The 22,977-nt window shown below is 37.3% G+C and overlaps 2 long non-coding RNA genes and 1 other non-coding gene across 7 annotated transcripts in view; 2 read left to right on the top strand and 1 right to left on the bottom strand.

Moving 5' to 3' along the window:
- The window catches only part of LOC123614783 (uncharacterized), a 654,335-nt gene that overhangs the window by 559,700 nt on the left and 71,658 nt on the right, over positions 1-22,977 (top strand). The gene's annotated exons all lie outside the window — the stretch shown is intronic.
- The window catches only part of LOC105063334 (uncharacterized), a 121,523-nt gene that overhangs the window by 71,289 nt on the left and 27,257 nt on the right, over positions 1-22,977 (bottom strand). The gene's annotated exons all lie outside the window — the stretch shown is intronic.
- On the top strand, positions 13,239-13,312 carry TRNAS-ACU (transfer RNA serine (anticodon ACU)). Its single transcript has one exon. It is a non-coding gene; the product is annotated as a tRNA-Ser (tRNA).

Here is a 22,977-nt window from a genome sequence, read left to right as displayed (position 1 = left end):
TTACCTCCTCAAGCAATCCCCACCCCCACTTCTCACGTGACCTGTATTTTCAGTAGTTGCCTTCCAAACACACACCGGTATATCCCTATCTGCTTGCTAATGTTTGAAATTAATTTCACTAAGAGAGGCAATGAGGATGAGGATGGGTTTCCATTAACATGTATGTGATATCATTTCTTTGGGGGAGCATGTGGAGGATGGAATGACTTTACTGTGTACAGCATGTATTTGGATGGAGAAAGCTGATTAAACCAAGGCCATCACTCCATCAAACCCAAAAAAAAGTGCAGAAGAAGTTCTGAGTCCTCTGTAGCCATGTAAGCCTATTATATGGTGGGAACTAGTCCCATAATACAGTCTCATGAAATGAACCCTGGGTACCATGCCATAAAGTACCCTCTACCCTCAGGGTATCCAAATGTATCCAGAAAAACCAAGGGCTTTGGGGCTTGGCATTTTACAGCAACAATATGAAGACAGAACTACATCTGCAGCAGCAGAACTGAAATGAATATAAGACCAGGTTTTTCCAATCTGTCAAAGTAAATTTACTTGGAATTGTGAGCAGCATAAACTCTGTAAGTTCCAGTCTCTTCTTCTATTTTTAACATGTTAGGATTCTACCTAATGATTTGGGCAAGTGTAAGAAATAGTTCATCACCCAAGATGCCTCTTTTCTTTGCCACATATTTTGGAACTCCTCTCTCATCTCTGTGAAATGGTGTCTTCCTTACTATTACTTTTCATGGGTACTACTTAGAACAGAGTTTTCATAATCCGTATCATACTGAGATGTAATGAGTGTAATGGTTAGTGGTATAGAGTGTAGTGGTTAGTGGTTAAGAGTGTGAGCTTTGGAGCCAGAGAACCTTTGTTTGAACCCAGGCTTCATCGTGTACAAGCTATCTAACAGTGGGCAAGTTACTCTTGTGTGCCTCAGTTTCCTCATCTGTCCAATTTTGAGGTTAATGGTGCTACATCATAAGTCTGTTTGAAGGATTAAATAAGTTAATACATGTAAAGCAATTAGAAAAGTGACTGACACATGGTATGAGCCCAAGTCTCTAGCAAGGATCTCAAGGATGGGGGAAAGAGGTCAGGGGAAAGATGATCCAGGCTCTAACCAATTTCATATCATGCAGTGGGATGAAGAAGAGGTAACATAAAGTGGCTAAAATTTGTCTCGCTGGTCCATGTCTCAACAGTTCTGAAACAAAGGCCAGTGCCTTTTGAATTTTAATGTGCGTATGAATCGCCTGGAGATCTTGTTAAAGTAAAGACCTATCCATTAGGTCCAAGATGCAGCTTGAGAGTGTGCATTTCTACCAGGTGATGCTAACGCTGCTGGTCTGCAGACCTCACACTGAGGATCCAGAGTCCAGAGCATGCCTATTCTCAATGCCACACAACCTCTTTCTCTAGGATAGGAAGATCTCCAGGGATCTTCCTTTTACCCAGCCTCTTTTTTTGTCATTTTGATCATGGGTCATAGGTCAAAACAATGTTTGAAAATAAGTATTGATTTGGAGGAAAATGGCACAGATATTCTATCCTAAATTATATAAAAGTTTTAATCCTTAAACATTTGATGACTTTTCCTCTTAGAATCCAAAACTGGCTTCTCCTTTCTGCTCATTAATTACAAACTAAAGGATTGAGATGGTTTTTGAGGTAGACAAAATATCTCCATCTGCTTTGCAAATAGGGATGGAATCAGCAAAACCAAGCATCCTCTTGCCAAATGGTGACCTTTGCCAAGCAACCAGTTCTTTAATTCTAACCTCATGCACATTTCAAGGGAAATGCAAACCACATGTTTGTGTTCCACTGACACATAAATCATTGGCATTTCTCATAAAAAGATTTTTGATGGTTTAGGAGCTTTAAACTACCAGGCAGTGTTTTGCTAAGACCAAAGTTGGGCCTTAGCAAACAGCTAAGTTGAAAAGCATTCATATTTGAAAAGTCTAAATCCAGTCAAATGACCATTTTTGACCTGGTGATTCCACAGATTTAGGCTAAATTAATTTTTAACCATTTAGTCAATTTCTTCACTATCTTCTATAGATACTCATGAAAGTTAGGAAATGCAGAGAATTGAATGTGTGTGTGTGTGTGTGTGTGTGTGTGTGTGTGTGTGTGTGTGTTTTAAAACATGCCTACAGGCAGAATCAGCAAGCATCATTTCTAATCTTTTCTGAAGCCAGCAAAAAGACATCAGGAAGACTGATTCACACCCTACTATCAAGTCACTTACGACTAATCTTACCTCTGATTCCACCAAGATTCAATCAGAGCCGTACAGCAGGAGTTGACAAACCTTTTCTGTAAATAGCCATTAATAAATATTATAGGTTTATATATTAGTTTGCTAGGGCAGCTGTAACAAAGTACCACAAACTGGGTACAGAACCAACAGAAACATATTGTCCCACAATTCTGGAGGCTAGAAGTTAAGATCAAGGTGTCAGCAGGGTTGGTTCCTTCTGAGGGCTGTAAGAATCTGTTCCATGTCTTTCTCCTGGCTTCTGGTGGCTTGCTGGCAATCTCTGGTCTTCCTTGGCTGCATCACCCTGATCTCTGCTGTCACCTTCATGTGATGAACATGTCTGTGTCCACATTTCCCCTTTTCATGAGGATACCAGTAATACTGGATTAGGGGCTCACCTTGTCCAGCATGACTTCATCCTAACTTAATTATATCCGCAATGACCCTATTTTAAGGTCACATTCTGAAATACTAGGGGTTAGGACTCCAACATATGGACTTGGGGGGAGGGGAGGACACAATTCAACCTGTTGCACACAGTATCTGTCCCAAATACTCAACTCAGCCCTTGTAGTACAAAAGTAGTCATAGAAAATCCATTTTAAAATGTTCACGGCTGTGTTACAGTGAAGTTTTACTTAGGAAAACAGGCAGTAGGCCTGCGGGCAGCAGTTTGAAGATGCCAGTCTTACAGTATCTCTGATCCTTTCTGAACATGAAAGAACACAGGAAGAGATTTGGCATTTGGCAAAAAAGAAAAAAAAACTTGCAAGTTTTAGGAATACCTACTTTGTATTTTTTATTCTAGTCACAATGGTTTACATTTAGCTTTAATATGTTATGTTTACATTCTGATATAATCTGACTTAGCATACACAGTGTCAGTTAAGGATACTGATACTAATTGTATAATTATGACTCTAGTTTTCATATACTGTGTCTTTGGGCTGTCACTAAGTTCAAGAACGACAGGGAAATAGACCTTTCCATTTAACACTATGCTGCATGCCTTGCTTTTTAGTATGAATGTGTCCAAAACATTATAATTATTTTTGATTTTTAATGCCCTTAGAAATGTATGTATATTTACCCTCAATACATCTCTATATTCCTTTCCATATAATTAATATTTCTAGAATGCCGACAAGCACTATATTTAGTTGTATACAGTGAGTCCTGGACAAGGCACACACATTGTCTCCAGGGATTTACTCTGCCTTAGAAGATATATATAAAGGAAATAGATAACACGGTAGCATATATTCAAACATCATCCAAAGATTTACATATATCTCTGCCCCGTAGGGGGAGCTGATTTGCCCTGCTTGGGTCCATATACATACACAGATAAGTGAATCTTGCATCTTCACTTATGGAACCTTAAATGGAACCAAATTAGAGAGTTCTGTATAGGGTCATAGATGTAAGAGCACTTTAAAAAGCTTTCACAGAAAGCTTGAAAGTTGACTGCGCAGTAAAGACAAGATATCAATCAGCCATGTACTATATATTTTGCAATAGTAGCAGAGGTCATGCTCCCACTTATGTTAAAACATAGATTGGGCTTATTAATGTACTTTTATATTAAAACGCTAGGCCTCTGGAAAACCCTGGAACTCTTCCTCCATATGGTTATAAAGGTGGCTAGAGTCAGAGGTCAGTATGTGCTTTAAATGTTAAGGGAAAGATGTGCAAGTAGTGAGTGGTCTTATTGGGGATGAAATGAACTCAGTCGCAGGTATTAGGATTAGATGTTAGGGGCTCATTCATCTTCAGCAGAGGTGCCCCACGGAATCACTTACTTGGAGTGCCCCAAGACTGGCCTTGTATTAGGATCTGAAAGAAAATACCCACTGGATTGTACCAATTATAAAATAGGTCAAATTTGGGGTCCAAAAAAGTGGACCATATGCCTTTAATCAGGTTTGTTACCTAAAAGGTTTTCAGTTCAGACAGAAATTTTCAGAGAAAGTGTCAGCTATGATGATATATAAAGTTATATGACCTGAAATGTCAGATGTATGTGGCTTTAATAATTTTAACCATTTTAGGCCCAAAGAAAACTTCTAAAATCATAATTAAAATGCTGTTGTTCTCTTTATAATTATAGAAACACCACATTTCCTGACTACCACACCCATGACTTTCAATAATAGAAGCTAAGATCTGCCTTTACACATTCAGTAGATTTTATAATCACATATAGTTGACTTTTATTGCCTGAAATAAGACTTGAGCTCAAGGAATAAAACAAGAATTTATTCTACAATAAAACAGTAGAGCATCCCTAAAAATTTTTTTTCAATCCGGAAATTCTTTTAATCTCTTGGTTTCCCTGCTCTATAGTTTAAAAGCAACGGTTGGCTGTCCTAAGAATCTCGTACACACTTGTTTGGATCTGGGGCAGTTTCTCTCTTTTCCTTCTACTTCTGTTAGAATAAAGGTAAGGGACTCCATCTTCCCACAGAACTAGAAAAAGAGGATGGAACAAAATGGCTTTTTTCTTCTCAATACTTTGCAAACTTTAACTAAGAAAATGAAGCTCTACAGCAAGTCAATGCAAAATAATGATAATATTAATAATGGTAGTGATGATAATGATGAATTAGACAATGTAATTCTCTTCTTATTCTAAGTGTGAAAACTGAAGCAAAATGATGAAGTGCCTTTCCCAAGACCAGTGGCTCCACAATTAGAACTTGGGTTTTCCCTCCCTTCACACCTCTTCTTCAGAGGAGAACAAATATCACTAATGTTCATCCTCACCAGGAGAAAACCATACTGGCCCATTCAATGGCCAATTAGAATAAATTGTAAATTAGGGCAAATATGATAGGTAATACAAAAATCAAAAGCTCTCTAAAGAAAAGGAACAAAAAACCTGAATAAATAAGCTTAACGGTCCATTGTTTGTAGGGGAAAAGGATGAAATTATCATCATAATATTCTATGAATTGAAAATGAAGATAAATTTTTATGTGGAAAGATTTTACCAAAAAATTCTACCCAGAGAGTGAGACTCTGCTAGGAGACGTACTAGTTTTCATAAAAGGGATATTAGCCCATGTCTGATAAGAGATAAAAATATGCTTTGTGTGAATCTAAGTAAACAGGTCAATTAAGATTCTTCATACAAACCCACGTTGAAGGGAATGTTTGTGACTGCACTAAGCATTTGGACATTAAAACTGCCTCCACAGGAGAGTGTTCTAATCATCCCAGAATCGGCCCCACAGAGTCTGAATCATTCAGGTGAAAACACCTCCTCTCTTTAAGAGAAATTTTAGAGGTACGAGTTAACAGTAAATACTATAATGCTGCTTTTGACATGAGATAAAAACCTAGTCTAAATATCAATCCGCAGATGCCAAACCTGTGTTTAAACAAAGTACCAATCTGTTCCCCCATCAAAACTCTGGGTAAGATATTGTTTCCACATTCAGAGACATTAGCCCAGCAATGCAAGGGGAAAAAAATCTTCATTTGGACAGTGCATCTTTCAGACATTCCCTTCTTTTATTGATTTGTTTTCTCCTGTCCCTTTTCTCCTTCTTTTGTTTCCTTATCATAGCTTCAGGTTATTACGTGCAAAGTATTGATGGGAATGGATGGTTTTGGTCGATGGAGAGCTAATGCATCCCTAATCCCACTATTGTTACAGAGTTATGCTTTACTCTGGTCTCTGATGGGGGAAAAGGTGCAAAGCTGTTGATCCTAGTTTTATTTGTCACAAACCCATCCATCAATCAAGCGCAAGCATGTCTGAATGCTGAATGACATGTGGGTCTCAGCTGAAAAAATTCGATAACACTGTATTGTCAGGTCTCTCACTCTTTTTTTTTTTTTTTGATAAGAAATACATTTGACTGAAATAGATAAGCATGCAACTACTAAAGACTTGAAGAGAGAAAGTGACATATTGGCACCAAAGGTTATATATCTTTGGTATTAATGATACTTATGAGTAAATAAAATGGGAGGGGGCAGCTACAGCTAAAGACATACAACATCCCTAAGGCTGGGTTATGTTTAAGTATCGTTGCTCTCTTATTGTTTGGTTTTCAACATTAATCTGACCGTATTTCACAGTCGGCTACCCTGGTTAAAATGTAAGCAAATGTGCATTTGGTGAGGGTGGTGAGGTGCAGGGAATCAAATATCACTTGTTTACACTGCTCTGAACAATTCAGATAGATCCTTTTTTGTTATGTATGGTAGGTAAACCCATGGAATATTTTTTTGTGTATATATGAACTCATAAGTTCACAACTGTCTGCTCTTGTGAGTGAAAGCATTTGGGGGGGAAAGCTTTAATTATTTTAAACTGGAAATATATATGCATGTCATTTTAATAGTGACTTAACTTATAATTACAATCTCAAAAATGGTTTCTGTGTGTCCTTTTTATTCTTAGTTACTAAATTAGGTACTTTAATACATTATGAAAGCCTGTCTTTTCAGTTATATACAATTTTCTATTCATAGTTATTTCGAGATAATTGCATTTGGAAATAGTTAAAGCATTAAAAACAACACTAGTATAATATAATTTTAGGGGCAAAATTAATCAACAAATCAGAACATTTTCAAAACCATTTTATTTTCTTGTCATAACATTTTAGAGAAGACAAGTATTTTTTTAAATGACCTAAAAAAAAAAAAGCCCATCAAGAAAGGTAACAAAAAGACAGTCCTGAATTAGAGAGCACTAAGATGAACGTTTTGTAGCCGTTAAGTATCACTGCGCTATGAAAGTAAGCCATTTTTCCTCTGTTCAGTGACTGGGGGCTAGAAAACTGCAAAAAATCAATGTGGAAGTGCTTTATATTTGTGGGGTAAATTACATGTGCTTGGCCGCTCCATTGTATCTGCCCTATATTCTATACAAGATACTTTAGATGGAACTGTCACATAATACATATACTTCATACTGACTTTTATAGATTTAAAAGAACTTGAATTGAACTCTTGTAATAAAGCAAGAGAAACTGTATCTCCTTCAAATCCCTAATACCCGAGTTATTCTTGAAATTAACTAAATGGTAACTCCTAATTTTAAATTCATGGTGAGAGACCAAAAAAAAAAAAAAAAAAAATCAAGTCTGATTCCTAATTCTCCTTACCTTCTGTTTTGTTTCTCTTACTGACATTTTATCTTAATTACCCCACCTCTTTAAACCCATGTTAATTCTTAAAAGATTTCCCAGGAGGGCCCATGAACCAGCAAATGAGAGCCAACCAAACCTTTAAAAGTTGTCAGAAGTTCCAAACAATGACCTTTCTGTTGACTATTCTTCTGGGTTTCCAACTCGATTCATTTGGTTTGGCCTCAGTTTACAGTGGCTTTTAGGTTATTGTGACTTCTGATCCCACTTAAATAAAGTATCCAAGGCCACCATAAGGTTCAGGGAGTCCATGGTTATCCCAAGGGCAGCCTCTCCTAGCCAGACACTACCTATGAGGTTCCAAACAACCCCAGTTGGTAGAGAAGCAATTCAGTCCCAAATTTTAAAAATACTATGAGGTTGTCCAGTCAACTCTGGATATCCAGGTTCTAGGCTCTGGATAGGACTATAACCCAGCTTCTACATCTCTTTAGAATAAGGATTTATTGAATCTGGGGTGACCTTTGTTCCACAGTGGGTCTCCAGGAAGAATACGGACTATTGTCATTTTACTCACAGTGATGAGAAAGAAACAACAGCAACATGAAAACTACAAGGAACCATCTTGAGATTTGGTGCTATTAGGGAGTCATTTCATCAAAACGCCTTGGGGAGAAGGATGAAATGTGGGATAAAAGGGATTTCTGTTCTGGTGACATTTTGAAACATTTAAAAAATAATTTAGAAAGTATTTAATATTATAAAGAAGAAAATGATATCATTCATAATGCCATAACCCACAAGAGGCATTTGTTCCTTTTCTATATGATATGTGATATAATGAAATATTGAGAGACAGATTAATCAATTGATCTCATGGGAATATTTTTAATGTGGCTAATGACACATTAATAATCCTATTCTAAACCTCCTTTCATTAAAGAAAATCATTATGAGAATGTCTATCATTTATAAGTGACTTAAAACCAGTTTTTTTCACATAAATGAATGTTAGAGATAGCCAAGATATTAAATAATATTTTCCCATGGGACAGAGAATTTGGAACTCTACTCCAATGGTGAAAGGATCTAGAAACAGTTTTTTTCAGATGACTATAAGATAAAGTTCTAATGATTTCTGCTAGCCATACTCAGCACAACCACCAAATGTGTGTGTGTGTCTGTGTGTGTGTGTGTGAGAGAGAGAAACCATTTGAGTTTGGGAATATTTATTATAGTTAATTAATATTTTCAACAAACCTTTTTTTTTAAATGAGGACAGAATAAAATTAGGAAAAAAGACATGTATAAACACAACTCTAAATCTCTACTAAAGAACACAAAAGAAGATTTAAAAAATAGAAACATATGTCATTCTTCTGATTAAGAGATGCTCTATGATAAATAAATTCTTTCCAAGTAAATGTGTGTATGTAATATAAATAAAATTAAAATGCTAATACCATTTTTAACCTAATAGACTAATTCGAAAGTTTATTTGGAAGAATAAATGTGTGATCAAAGTCTAAAAAAATATTAAGAAAGAAATTTGAGAAAGGACTTGTTCTACCAGGTGTCAAAGTATGTTGTAAAGCTTCACTAATTAAACAGTGCATATTCTAGGGATGTGTATCCCCTCGGTCCCCAGTTCTGGTGCTGTTCACTCTGAAACTGCAGTGTCCTATAGTCTAAATTACTCTCCGAACCTCCGAGGGGAGAAAATAAGCAAAGCAGCAGCAGCAGTGATGAGAGAGCTTTTCTTCCTACCAGTATTCCTCGGATTTGGCCCCTGGCAGAGGATAAAGGGGGAAGTGACGGTTATCACAGGAGCACATAAAGAACTAAGAAACCTTGATACCCTACGTATTTTCCTACCTTACAGTGAGGTAGAATTCACTTTAAAGAGACACACAGAGAAGTACTTTACTCTCTCCCCAATTCCTCTCTCCTTGCTTTAGTCAAAGTTAGAGCAGCTATGCCTTTAAATAGTTTAAAGTGTTCCCCCAAATAGTTCTTTTAAAAATCTAACACCTTTGCAGGAAAGAAGGGAAGAAAATCCTCCACCAAAGCTCATCCAAGCATTTTTGGAACTGATTATAGGGGAGGAAAATTGTCTTATGTGATTTGAAAAAGCAGAAACTATCACTTGGCTTTTAGGCCTGCCCTGGCTCATTGATCTCCCAAATTCCACCCAAACAGACACAGCAGTAGAACAAATAGAATCCTGAAACAGAGCCTATGAATTTGGTATTGGTAAAAGTGAGATTTTAAATAGATAGGGTTGCTCTCATACACTACTGGTATGAATGTAAAATTGGTAAGCCAATTTAGAAGCCAATTTTTGCAGTGTCTGTTAAAATGAAATACATGCATTGCCCACGATCCAGCAATTCCACTTTTCTCCACTTCTCCCTGACAAACTTCAGCACATGTGCACAGCAGGTACAAGGATGCAGCACTAGTTGAATAGTGAAAAAACTTGGAAATAATAAATGGCCATCAGCAGGGGACTGGTCAAATAAACTATTCAGGAATCATACTATGAGTATGATGTGTAAGTAGGGAAGCATGAGATAGATCTCTCTGTACTGGTACAAAAAAGATCTCCGAAACATATCACTGAGTGAAAGCAAGCTTCAGAATATTACCACACAAGGTATTGTATGCTGAGGTATATATACCTCATACATACATGTGTCCCACACCAATCACTATGAAAAAAGATCCCATAAATTTTCATTAATTTTTGTCTACCTCAAACCATACATAAAAATATATTTATGTATTAACTTAGCTGTGACTTTTTTCAAACTATAAAATCACTAAAAGGAATTATATGAGAATATTTATTTAACCTGGCTAAGGTTAAATAAAGGCCAGAAACTATAAAGGAAATTTCTGAAAGCTTTAACTTTATGACAAAATAATAGCAATAAACTTGTATACAGCAAAAAACAGTAAGAAAAATTGAAAGAAAAGTTGTTGGCGGGAGTTCAGATGGCTACAGCATTTCTTAGGGAGAAATCCATCAATATGTACATTTAAAATGCAGATACCCTGTATCCCAGCAATTCTACTTACAAGAGTTTATGCCAAGGAAATAATTGTACACACTGTCAATTTTGTGTGTAAAAGGATGTCCAGAGTGGTATTTTGTGTTTATAATTGCACATAAAGGGAGGGGGTATGAAATGTCCATCAGTAAGTAAATGGTTCAATAGATCACAATGCTTCCATGTAATGGAATATTATATAGCCATTAAGATAGATAATACAGATATTAACCTTTATTGAGTTCCACTGGCAAAACTGACTTAAATGCAGTATCTCATCCAATCCTTTCAACAATGCTTTGACGTAGATATAGAGAGGTTAAGTGGCCCCAAACATAAGATGTCTCACTCCAAATCTGGAACTTTTGGAGGATCTGTATGTACTGACATAGAAAGATATTAGTGAAACACTAATATGAAAAAAAGGAAGTTGAAGGATAGTAGAACAGTGCAGTCACATTTATATAATAAATGTAAAAGTCACATATATATATATATAATAAATGTAGAAGTCTGATAGGGAGAGAGAAACATGTTAAAGCGGTTGTCTACATGGATGGGTGTTATATACTTTTTACTTAACTATAATTTCTGATTTTTTTTTCCAGCAAGGAACACATATGGCACTTTTAAAAGTAATTAAACTAAATAATTCTAGGATAAAACCAATAGTGTTTTAGGGCAGTGAAGATTATTGTTCTGGCAAAGGTTATTATTTAAAATGCAGTGTTTTAAGACTCCCTGTGGTTTTGCCTAGAGAACACATTCCCATTGGTAGATGCCATGTAAATTAGAAAATGAAAAGTCAGCTGGCCTTTTCCAGTGATCAAAAACTAATATACCAGTGAAGAGATTAAAATGATCTCTACTGTTTAATTACCTAGAAATTCAGATATTGTTTTAAAGTACACTGGAATAACAACTTTTGAGCAGGCTGATATGAATGGGGGGGTGACAAAAAGGATGAACAAAGTGAGTTAATTTAAACCAATTGTCTTCATTTCTCACAAATCACCCTCTGAGATTACTCCTGCTTTTTCCCAAACAATGTGCTGATCTAGAGGATCCCCAGTCCAGTGGGAGGAGCCTGCTGGATCACATCAATGGAATCTGCACTTGTCACTTCTAGGGAATGTAGTTCCTGAGACAAAATCACCATCACACATAAATCCACAAACCATGATTTTACCAAACACCCCTACTATTTTTCTTTTCTCTCTCTTACTCTTTTCTCCCTTTTTGTTTCAGTGAAATCAGGTTAAAATGAGTATCAGGAGGAAAATTTGAAGGCACTGTAGCAAGATAATGCAGTCCTACTTTTTCTACTGGGAGATTTGTTAAATGGGACCCAAAGTAGGGAAAGACCCCCTTAATCCTAAAGCTAGAATCAAAGCTAGAGCTGCAACCCACGTCTCCTCGTTTTTCCTGGCACAGAGTTCTTTGACTGGACAACCCTAAGTAATAGTCAATCTGAGGGGGCTGAAGTATAATGATAAACAGCTTTTGCCTTAGGGGCCACATTAAGTAGAGATGAAGATGGGGTGAAGATTCTGGGATGTGCGCTGATTGTAGACATGTACGCTTTAACGCCAGCAATCAGAGCCACTTTCATTTCCCTTAACCATAATTTCCTGAGAATAATAAGCCACCAGTTCCAATGTTGCAGATTCCAAATTACCACACCCTATGGAAGGTTTGTATCCATTTGTGAGAAGGCAAGGACTGGAAGGAAGAGATATTTTCTCTCTTCCTCTCCTCTGCAGTTTGGTTGAAAGATACCCAAGATTGGATCAAGGCACAGATAATCTCCTCCCAGTGGGATTTAAGAAAAACAGTCCCCCCACCTCTAAAGTATGTCCTCTAATGGACTTGCTGAAGCGCTTGATATACCACATTAAAAAGTCACTCATTTGGGACAAAGAATTATTTGCATATCCAGTACTAAAGAAATGTTTATTAAGAACTTATGCGCGAAACACTTTTCTTTATGCTTCCCTCCCAAAAAAGTGACAAATGAATTATAAACTGTTTCCATCCTAAAGCCACTTAAAATGTAGATGGGAATTAGACAAGAAACAACACAACTTAAATTAAAAGCGAAGTGTTCGCACAGGGTAGGGATGTTTGTCAAGCACTTAGGAGACCTGAAGGACCAGAGACAGGCAAAGCAGGAGAGGGGGAAGGGGAGGGGAGACACCAGGCAGCGGGCATAGGTCTGGGGGCCCCAGAGCTGGAAGGAAGTGTAAGATAGGATGACAGACTGAACAGGAGCTGCGCATGGGCCCGGGCCCGCTTTACCTGAGGAGGAGGAGAGCCTCCAGAGGGGGTTAAACCAGCAGGGCTGATGGGGAGAAGGGGCTGTAATATGTGTTACACTTATGTTTATATATCATAATAGAGAGAAGGCGGCATCAGGTCATTAACAGTCATTAACATATATGAAGAATTTGTTCCAGAAAATAAAAGTGGTGAGAGCATTCAGAAATTAACCTCAGAATTACACTGTTGCTCTGAAACTGTGGGAAACAGAGTTTTAAAATCTAGCCAGAATTTGTAATCTGGTTGGGAGGTCAAAATCTGCACAAAAAATATCAGAGTACATATGTTAACCTGTAGGGTGGGGATTTCAATGCAGTAGTGGTTCAGGGAAAGGAGCGCTCCAGAGAAGGCTGAAGCAGCCTCAAAAGACCTTATGAAGGGAGGGAAAAAGACCTGCCGAGAAGACAGTGAGAGCAAGTGTCTGCTGGGGTAGGGGGTGGGGGGTAGTGACAAAAGCTAATGGCAGTCATTCAAGAAACATTACCCAGTAGGGGGAGAGTATAGCTCAGTGGCAGAGCATGTGCATACTATGCACAAGGCCCTGGGTTCAAACCCCAGTACTCCTATTAAAGATAAATAAATAAATAAATCTAATTACCTCCCCGACCCAAAAAAGCAAAGTGTTCAAAAAAGAAATATGAAAACGAATATTTGTATATGTATGACTGAAACATTATGCTGTACACCAGAAATTGACACATTGTAAACTGACTATACTTCAATTTAAAAAAAAAAAAAAAGAAAGAAACATTAACCAAGCCCTGTACCAGGTGTTTTTGATGGATGCAGGATAAGTAGGTAGAAATGGCCTGTCAGGGGCCTTCAGTTTAGTGTTCTCTGGTGGGAAAAGGAAAGATACTGCTCTGATTAGAGCAGAAGCTTTGCTGAAAGAAAGGGTGATTCAGAGCAGGAGAGTGTGTGTGTGTGTGTGTACTAGGGACAGGGACTGGGAGGAAAGGGACCTGCACGGCCAGGGCACAACTAATGAGTTCCTGGGGAGACAGGTTAGAGACCAATGAGAACTCTGAAGACAGAGTTGATCATTTCACAGTATATCCTTATGATCCAATCAAACACACACATACATATGCAGACACACATACCTATACACATGCACATTTAATGCCTACTGACTGCAGTGTACTTTAGAATTATATACAAATTGCCCTTCAATGAAAGATTTACTATAGAATACTTAATTACAGTGTGTCTTTATTTTAGTTAGAGCTGCCTTTCAAAGACTTTATCGCTAAAAAAAAACAAAAAAAAAATCAAAATAAGAGCCCTTCTTTGGTATGAATAGAGACACTTGAAAAAAGATGACTTTGGTTCATATGTCATTTAGTTGAAGGATGTTTTTATGGAAAAAGTAGATGTGAAGGTCATAACAGGTATCCTGGACCTTGACTTACAACACAAAAAGAGAGACAAATATCACATGATATCACTTATATGTGGAATCTTTAAAAAAAAAAAAAAAGATACAAGTTAACTTATTTATAAAACAGAAACAGACTGACAGACATAGAAAAACTTAACGGTTACCAAAGGAGAAAATGGAGGAGGACAAAGTAGGAGTTTAGGATTAACAGATACACACTACTATATATAAAACACATAAACAACAAGGACCTACTGTATAGCACAGGTAACTATATTCACTATCTTGTAATAACCTATAATAGAAAAGAATCTGAAAAAGAATATATGTATAACTGAATCACTTTGCTGTACACCTGAAACCAACACATTGTAAATCAACTATACTTCAATTTAAAAAATACATAAAATACAAAAAAGTTTGCTTTATACTTAGAAAACCATTATCTATTCATTATATTAAATTTATAATGTATAAAAAAAATGAAGAAAAAAATCATCCATAGGTGACCACAGCTGACATTGTGTATGTAGCTCCTAATTGTGTATATTTTAACCAATTACCTCATTAAAGCTAAGCTTGCTATTTACTAGCAGATACCTTCAGGTGTCCCCACTGACCACAAAGCATAGGTGACCGACTATGTTAATTGACCCAGGTCTCTAGCCAGCTAACCTAGTTTCATGTTTATGTTCAGGGTAACATAGATCTCAGGTTTTGAGCTGAAAGGAACCTCAGAGATTAAGTTCATTGCCCTCGAACAGTGGTTCTCAAAGTGCAGACCTCAGACCAGCAACTTTGGCTTCACCTGTGAGCTGGTTATAAATGCAAAATCATGGGCCCTACTCCCACCTGCTGCACAGAAATCTCTTACAAAGGGGCCCAGGAAAGGGTGATTTAACACTCAAGGTGACTCCAGTGCACACACAAGTTTGAGAACACACAGCTAGCTAGCAGTAGTCTCCAATCCACAGCAAGACCTAGGAATAACATGCATGATGGTGCCTCGTGTGACTCACACAGTGACTTGTACAGAGTAGGCATTTAATAAATGCTTGTTGACTGAAAGAACTGTCTCCTAAATTCTCCCAAATTTCTATCCCTTTTCCCATGCCTTTTTGAACAGATCCCACCTAAATTTGCCTTTGAAGCAAATGCTCCTCCTATTTCCCAAGAATTCCCTTTGGTCCCTGCTTAGAAAACTGAGTCCCCCAGAGTTTTCTTCTTAACTTTCTCATTCTAAGGCCTTACTACTCAAAGTGTGGGCAGCAGGCCAGCAGCACGGGCATCACCTGAGCTTGTTAGAAATGTAGAATCTCAAGCCCCACTCCAGACCCACTGAATCAGAACCTGTGTTTTTACACCATGCCCAAGTAATGAATTTACACATTAATGTCTGAGAAGCAATCTTCCAGGGAGACAACTGCTACTCTTAATCTTGCTCAGGTGAGTTTTGTAATAAGTACATTTTAGTATTAACAGTATGTGACACTCATTCACTCAACAAGTATTTCTTGAATAGCTACTGTGTGCAAGGATGGGTGTCATGGAAAAACAAAGATGCAGAAGACATGGCCTCAGACTCTTGGAGGAACACAGTACAGCCAGTAAGGGGAATAGACAGTGGACACCAATAGCTGTAACACCAAGCAGGATATTGTTAAGAGTCTTCTGAGTGGTCTAAGATACTAGCATTCAGGGAGGGCAAGAGAGTACTCCCTCCTAGGGTAGAAGAGGAAAATAAGTCATTCAGTTTGCAAATTTAATTATAGTATAAAAATAGGTTTATAGTTCTAGCAATGACTTTAGAAGGTCCCCTTAGAAAGAGCATCTTTGAAACCAGAGAAACCTGAGTTCATATCCAGCCAGGTGATCTTGGGAATGTGACTTACACTCTCTGAAGCTAACTTCCTTGTCCACAGAAGAGCACAATACTTATGTTTCAGGGTTGCTCCGAGGTGTAGTGAGAGGGCATGCACAGCTCTTAGAATGGTGTCTGGCACATAGAAGGCACTCAGCAGTGGTGTTACTGTTGCTGCTCATGTTCCTGAGATCCTTGTGACCTGAGCCCTGTCTCCCTTGATCTCTGAAATGTGCAAGTTGTGTGAAAGTAGCCACCCTGGGGAGTACCTGGACCTGACCTAATAGGTTCTAGCCACAAGTTCTTAGTCATCATTCTGCAGCACTTCATCACATTTCAGTCTTGAGTGGTAGATAAAACCTGAAAATTATGTGCAATCACTTATTTAGCTGCATAAAACAAAGAAAACAACATCAAGCTCATTTATGTTTACACAACAGTATAGATAGATCTGGATATTCTGAAATAGTTTGAGTCTGAATTAAACAAGTGTGTTGTCATCAGGATAACTGGTATCGTGAACACATGGTCTCCATTCTTCTCATTCTATCCAGGCTAATCTGAACCTGAGCTTGCCTATCTGGTAATGCCAGGAGCCATCAGGCTGCAGAACCTGAATCTATCCTTCCATCTCTTCTTCCTCTGCCTCCTCCTCCTTTTTCCTCTTCTCCTGCCACTTCCTCTTCCTCCCCCTCTTCCCTCTCTCTCCAAGCTACTGAATTATTATTCACTTTCCTTAAGACCTAAGCCCTGCTCTAGCTCTGTTGTTGTTTTAAATGCCTAAATCAGGTTGCCATCTTATATAAATATAAATTGGAAGGCAGTCAAAAGCAGCTCAAAATAATGGTTGCCTAGTGCCTATCTCACAGTCCTTAAGAAATCTTCATAATCTGTAAGGGAAATCTGACAGTATTTTTTAAATGTTGAAAACCCATAAAATAGTAGATGCTGTACCCTCTTATGTCTCTAAAGAAAAAAATTGTCTCACAGCCCAACCAATTCTAAAACACAAGAGGGCAAGAAAAAAGTCTTGACAATTACTCTTGAGTACCAAGGTCTTAATGCTCAAAGTGTTTGGCTTTCCAATGAACAGACCCACACAGAGGGAGCCCCACACAATCAGCATTGCCATGAAGGTAGGGTGATCATAAACTTTATCACTTCTAATTCTTGTAACAATTAAAGGGGTGCTATTAATAATTATATATAACTATAAAAAGTATTAATCCAGGGTAGTCCTGGGAAGGAGAGCTGTATAGCCATCCCACCTAAAGGCAGGCAAGGATAAGAGTAAGATTTGGAGCAGAGGTAGTGGTAGGTAAGGAGATATGGACAAATATTTTCTGCATTTAACAGTCAATGTTTGATGGTGTATTTATAAAATCTGTCCACTGAGCTACAGATTGATAGAACTTACAATATACCTCATCTCATTTATTCAGCAATATATGGAACATTGCCTAGAACTGAGTTTCTGAGTTGCAAAGCACACCCGTTAACATTCATGTACTTAAGACACAAAAGAGAAGCCCCCCAAAACTTCCCTCAGAGCTCACTGAATCCTCCATGAAATGCAAGCCATTAACACATTAATTTAAATAATGCCATATAGAAATAAAAAGTTGCATATCAGAACATATAATGGGCCTGTCACACCTGTAAGCAGCAGAGGACCCAATAGCCTCATTATAACACGATAGACAGAAGAATCCCAAACATAGTCTGTGACCTATAAACCTCTGAAGACGCCACTGTTCTGCAGCACAGCACAATCACTGACGTTCATCATTATGATCCTGACTCATCAAGAAGAAGGCTATGATTTAAGTAGAGAAGCAGTATAGTGACGTTGAAAGAACAATGACAATGAGGTCAGAAAGACCTAGGTTATAGTCCTAGCTCTGCCATTCACTGCCTTTGTGACCTTGGGTTAATTATTCAATCCCTCTAGGCATTATTGGCACCAGCATCATCTGCAAAATAGGAAGAATACATATCTAAGGGTGATAATAATGAAGTGGGTCATGATTTTTAAAGTTCCAGCACTGTGCCTGCCATATGGGAACTGCTCAATCAATAGAAATTATTACTCATAATAATAAAAAGTTCTGTATGTTCTTCTTGAAAGGAATGTTATCCTGAATGACAAGAAACAGTACAAGATTATCACTATTGGGGTCTCCTCCTGTGGGGTGCTCACTGAGACAGTTTAGGGCAGTTGTCATAGCTTCTTTACACATAAAAATCAAATAGCCAGGCATGGTAACGTAAGCAACACTAAGAACACCAGCAGAGATCCTCATAGACTAGCAGACCAGAAAGCAGGTGGGGGCAGAATAAAGGGTTATGTCTCAGAGGAAGGGTTCAGGCAATAATAGAATACCCCAGATAACAAGGTCCTCTTTCCAGAGCTGGGGTCTAGAATCCTGCAGCAGACCATTCCACCAGCATGCATATAATGTATAAAATATAAAAAGAAAAGGTTCTTTTCATAAAAGATTAGGCTTTGGAAGTTCTCAGAGTAAAAAATGTTTATTAATGGATTGCACTGCCTTGAGAAATAGTGAATTTTCCATCAACAAAAGAGTATTCAAATATAACTCAAAAGTCTCCTGGTATGGGTATTACTGAATGGATTTAAGCACTGGCTGGAAAACTGAATTAAATCACTTTACGAAGGTCCTTCCCAAAACTAAAACATATTTCACCTATATGGAATAATTTAGATATTCATAAAAATACTAAGTAAATGAGATGCTATTGTAAATAGTTTATTATTTCTGAATATAAAGTGAATGTAAATTAACTTAAGAAATGATTAAGGTATCAAAACTACATACAAGAGAAAACAAATAATAATTCTACTCTTCCAGGGACAACCAATATAAACATTTTCTTTCAGTATTTCTTCCATAGATTTTTTTTTCCAAAATTGATCATTTACTGCACATATAATTTTTATCCTACATTTTTTGCTTTGTTATACAATAATCACTTTTGTGTCATCAAAAATGTTTTAGGCAGCATTTTAAGGTTGCAAAATATTACATTATCTCAATACCTCAAATTTGGGCACAAACTCACATGCCTAGGTAGGAACCCTGATCTGCCATTTACCAGTAGTGTGAATTTGGGCAATTTACTAACACCTCTGGGCCTCATCGATAAAATGTGAATAACAGTCCTACCTACTTCATTGTTTTATTGTTAGAACTAAAAGAGTTAATACGTATAAAATACTTAAAAGTGTCTGATACATAGTAAGTGTTAGTAAGTGCTCAATAAATTTATATTACTGTTCCTACTCATTTTCCTAATATGAGCCATTTAGATTGCTTTCAGTTTTTCATTATTATAAATAATTCTGTGATAAACATCTTTGTAATATATGAATTTTTAAAGATACTCTTCACAATTCAAACTCTTAAGCCATTTATTTTATTCATTTCAGTTCTATGCTTTAGCCACAAAGCAATGGATAACAGATGTTATTTACCAGGAACTACTGGCATTGCCATTTTTTTAAGGAAGAACATTGTTTATTTCTATTTTTTTCTTTCTTCTCTTTTTTATTCTGATACAATACACATAAAATTTAGCATTACTGACATTTAGAACATCATTGTGCAATTTGCCAATATGTTGTTAGACCACTTATCCCAAAGATCATCAAATATAATGCACAGAAAATCAAAACTACAGAGAGGTATCACCTCACACCAGTCAGAATGGCCATCATTAAAAAGTCTACAAATAAATGCTGTAGAGGGTGTGGAGAAAAAGGGACCCTTCTACACTGCTGGTGGAAATCTAAGTTGTGCAGCCTGACTATGGACAGCAGTATGGAGGTACCTTAAAAAACTAAAAATCGAGTTACCGTATGATCCAGCAAACCCACTCCTGGGCATGTATCCAAAGAAATCTATAATTCAAAGAGACACAGGCATCCCAATGTCCACAGAAGCACTATTTACAATAGCCAAGACATGAAAACAACCCAAATATCCAATGACAAATGAACATGTGATACACACACACACACACACACACACACACACACACACACACAAATGGAATACTACTCAGCTATAAAAAAAGAATAAAATAATGCCATTTGCAGCAACATAGATGGAACTGGAGATGGTTATTCTAAATGAAGTAAGCCAGAAAGAGAAAGAAAAATACCATATGATGCTGCTTATATGTGGAATCTAAAAAAAAGACAAATGAACTTATTTACAAAACAGAAACAGACTCACAGACACAGAGAATAAACTTACGATTACCAGGGGATATAGGAGGTGGGATGGGATAAATTGGGAGTTTGAGATTTGCAGATACTAACTACTATGTATAAAATAGATGAAGAACAAGTTTACACTGTGTAGCATAGGGAACTATATCCAATATCTTGTACCAACCTATAATGAAAATGAATATATATATATGTATGACAAACATTATGCTGTACACCAGAAACTGACACAGCATTGGAAACGGACTATACATCAATTAAAAAAGAAAGAAAGAAAAGAAAAAATATATATACAATGCACAGAATGGAAAAAAGAAAAAGTAAATGCTATTAGCCTTAAAATATCTCTCATGAAAAAAAGGAAAAATAACTTCCTCATTCTCAAATTTTACTAGGAAACCATTGGGTCCAATCACCAAATTAAAACCACCTTAAATCCTCTCTGGAACATACATGCAGATACATTTATTACAACTTCAGTTGCCTGTGTCTGTGGAGGAAGAGGACAGCTGAGAGAGAACTATCACTTAACAAGTCCTATTACAGTTCAGGCATTGTAGAAGAAGATTAATGTAAATTACCCTATTTAGTCCTTACAAAGACTACAAGTTACAACTGTTGTCCTCAAATGAGGAACCAGAGGTTTGGCAAAGTGAAGTAATTTGTCTAAATTTACAGTTATGAGTAAATGTAGTTTCATGAAAGGTAGAGCCAGCACTAACTAGGCCAGAGCAGGAGTTCAGTAAGTGCTCATTAAACGAATGAACTCCAAGCTCCAAAAATAAATAAATAAATAAATTACACAGCTAAAAAGGGGCAGAGATAGGACTCAAACTCACATCTACCTGGTTCCTAAGTTCCATCCTTTCCATTATACCATGCTGCCTTGTTGATACAAGCATGTATTATTATCCCAAGAGAAAGTGACTGAAAGTTATAACAGAAACTCCAATAGCCATCTAGATAGAAAATTGCAAGTCTACAAACTAGTGGATCCAGTTTTTGCAACTTTTTCTTAAGGTTGATAAAGTTCTAGTATTTCATCCTCCTCTACTGCTGTCAGTTTATCGCCTGGATATCTCAACATCCCTGAAAGGGTTATTCTAAGTGGATTAGGCATTAGCACTCTCAGTTCTATGCCAAAACACACACAGGCTTGTTGACCCGACAAGAAACTGCTTGTAGAGCAGCTTTACCTAAACCAAAATCACAGATCTCAAAAGCTGTCTCTCTTCTTCTATCACAGTTTTTTTTTTTCATATTTGACAACAAACATACACAGACTATCAAGAAGAAAGGGGGGAAATGTTTTTCATAGAGTCACTGGAATTTTGTGATAGAAATCAGCAGTGGAAAGTGGAATTTTCTGTTCACAGTCTTATTCTGTCCAAAGCCTTGTTTCTTATTTGCTCATGTTCTTGAGTTCACCATGATGCTTAATTTCTAATTTGCAACATAGAAATAATTTAAAAACTGGTGAGTCTGGAGCACAAAAATCATGTTCATAGTGTGCTTAGATTTGAGAAGGGCTAGAAGGTCGTGCATGCAGGTATGGAGCGTCCAGCACTGCAATAAGCACAATTAAAGCGGAACACTAATACTGCATAGCAACCGGCTGCCTCACCAACACAGTTTCCTTATCCATCCGGCCCTGAATGGATTAGTGTGTTGTGGCTGCTGAGTTCAACTTCCCTGTCACTAATACAGCGGGCCTGCAGGAATGTCCTGTAATTCACTGATACTGAAAGCCACTAAACTTTTGGATATTTTATGTATTAAGTAGGTTGCATATTCCTACTATCCTACTTCTTGGTTCCTAACATTTTTATATAGAGATCCCTTTCTGCTTCACCAGCTCTTACATTACTTTCTCTACACCCCTCACTCCCATTCCCTCTGATGTGGTGTATGGTTTTCCTGAGATATTGCTAACCTTCTTCAAGGAAAAAGAAAAAGATCTAGCAAATACTGTAAAACTTAGGAGGAAAAAAACACATTCCTTCCTAGAAGACCCCAATTGACAACCTTACTAGACTAAAAGTCTAAACAGAAATTATCAATTTTAAGTTACCCTTCAACAGTTAAGAGGGGCCAGAGTTCCCTACTCCTGTTTAATGTTCAGTATTTTGGGGTGAGAGGGATCAGCATGTGTCCATAGAGCACAATACTCTTTTTTTTTTCAGAACTACATTCACCTGCCAAGACAAAATTAACTCCATCAGCAGGAACAAGTTCACAAAACCATGACTGTGCAGATTCACAATGAAATCTCCATTAAAACCTAGAACTTTCCAGGGCATTTTAACAACAACAACAAAAACCTGTGAAGAATTAAGTTTCTCTTTCCCTCCTTCCCTCACTTGCTCCTCCTCCAACCCCCCAGAGTGATATCAATATTCTGTGTAACTTGAATGTCCCACAGGTTATTATAGTAAAAAGGTCATGGGCTGTCACTCAGTCTTTCAGTAGATAAGGTGGAAATATACACAAGAAAAATGGAAGTTTTGGAGAGGCATTTTATAGTTTATCAAGCTATGACTACTAGTAACCAAAAAATAAATAAAGCATTGGGTGTGATTATTATACAGAAAGCCTCTACGGATTGCCTCAAATGACATTATGACAGGCTGGCGACTTACAGATTTTTGGACTGTAGGACACTCAGTGCTCCTTTAAATCGCATCGCTGACATGGTTGCTTATTCCACCTAAGGACTGTAGGCTTCGATTTTCTA

The sequence above is a fragment of the Camelus bactrianus genome, chromosome 1, assembly GCF_048773025.1.
Source record: "Camelus bactrianus isolate YW-2024 breed Bactrian camel chromosome 1, ASM4877302v1, whole genome shotgun sequence".
Lineage (NCBI taxonomy): Eukaryota > Metazoa > Chordata > Mammalia > Artiodactyla > Camelidae > Camelus > Camelus bactrianus.
The sequence above is the reverse complement of the archived record's forward strand: the minus strand, read 5'-3'. Positions and strand labels throughout refer to the sequence as shown.